The sequence below is a fragment of the Octopus bimaculoides genome, chromosome 16, assembly GCF_001194135.2.
Source record: "Octopus bimaculoides isolate UCB-OBI-ISO-001 chromosome 16, ASM119413v2, whole genome shotgun sequence".
NCBI classification, from domain to species: Eukaryota; Metazoa; Mollusca; class Cephalopoda; order Octopoda; family Octopodidae; genus Octopus; species Octopus bimaculoides.
Window position 1 is genome coordinate 55,350,765 of NC_068996.1, and position 2,098 is coordinate 55,352,862.

Consider the following 2,098-nt stretch of genomic DNA (forward strand, 5'->3'; position numbering starts at 1 on the left):
CCCTAACTCTAAAACCCGAACCCTGACCCTAAAACCCTAAAGCTAAAACCAGTACAAACGCACGAACGATGTCATAAATAAGAGTAACACGGGTAGTTGTTGTTGACAAACAACGGGACTAATTTATTCAAGGGAAAAGATCCTATGACACCGTTACAGCATTAATTGTTTTCACCTCAATAGACGTCAGTGATTGGTTGAAATTACCGAAATACGACAACTTTTTACATGAAATAACTTCGAATACAAATTTTTTTATCTGTTCTATAATACAAAATATACAAATATTCGAAGTTTGAAAGTGTTTCGGTACCAAAAACACTACATAAAACATTAGTGAAAAATGTTGCCCGTCAAACCAAAAAGATCCAGGCAAAATTGTCTTGGTGCCATTTGAACTAAGTGTGCAGAGAGCTGGAACACAAGCCGAATACTGCTTTCTCTGGTACACAACTTCACGCGTGTAGGAACAGTGTAATGCAGTGTCGATTAAATACGACCTCCGCACATAACTGGTATTTATTTTATCAACAACACAAAAAAGGTGTAAAGTAAATTGGACGCCAACAGGATTTCAACCAAGAACGTTGAAGAGTAATTCTTAAAACTCTGAAGCAATCTATTCAGTATTATCGTCATGGCTACTATTTCCTCTTCAAATAATTTTTATTTTTAAATTTCAAACTTTGGCACAAGGCCAGCAATTTAAGAGGGAGGAGCTTAATCGATTACATTAACCCCAGTACTTGACTGGTACTTAATTTTATCGACCCGAGAAAGATAAAAGACAAAGTTGACCTCAGCGAGGATTTGAACTCGGAATAAGTCACAAGAGATGACGCTAAACCTATTGTCCAACACTCTGATCCTGCCAACTCGCTGCCTAATTAAACGAAGTTTTAATTACTTTTAAATAATCACAGGACCAAATATGGAAGGAGTGAAGTATTTAGATTCACTGTCACCCGCCCTTGCTCCAGTATAATGGATGGAAGGTTATGTCGCCTTCAGCAGAATCTTAGATACGATGATTGTAGAGAACCAAAACCAATTTCCAGTATATTAAATGTGATAACATTCCTAAGTAAATAAATCAAGATCAAATTTGAAATAAAGTTTGTATTTTGTAGGAATCTGAAGAATCTAATGTTTTCAGAACTGGTCCCAACTTCTGTTTTTCCTCTCTCAGACATGATCAGTCTTTCCCAAAATAATGTCACATTCCTCTCTTCCCATCATATACAAACTTATACAAATATATCCATGAAATTAGCAGAATAATTTTGACCGATGCTGATTTCATGGAGTCCTTTTATTTTTCTCTTTTAAATAAATAAAAGATCACCTTAATAGGCATCGTTGTTGACATAAAAAATTCCACCACCATCACTACCATTACTACTACTACTACTACTACTACTACTACTACTACTACTACTACTACTACTACTACTACCTTTGGTGCGAACTCTAAGAAGCAAACGGTAAAGATTCTTCTCAACCAAAATATTCAAAGCAGTTACAATAAATGAATCTGTGAATAAGTTGACTTGGAGGTGTTTAAAAGAAACGTTGGGCTTGCAGCGCATAGTAAGTTGGTACAGGGACTCGGAAATATCCTAGGATCGGATCTTTTCCGTTTGACTGCCAAGATTTTAAAAAAGCTTATTGAAATTTTTAAAATTGAGTACATTAATGTAGTTTTTTCCAAGCTAAATTGCTAGAGATATTTCACTTTTTCCAGAAATTAAAATTTATTTAATGCGATAAGCAGCACATTACAAATTAAATATTTTTCAAACTAAGAAACTTATAGCACAAACTTAAAAGATATGAATCTACCATAGAACAGTGAGTGTCACAGGGTCATTTATTACCTCGCTTTACTAAGGCCCACGTACTCTCCACTTGTTGAGTGTGGGTACCATCTTTCGAGTTATCAAACCCAATGCCGCCAGTATGTCACGATTCCGACATGGCACCGCATAAAGAAAAAAAAAACTTGTCTAGTCTCGCGATACACTCCTCTGAGAACCCACTGCTCAGGTGGGACCCTTCGTCTTGAGAAGACTGCTTCGTGGATCTCAGCAATCTTGCC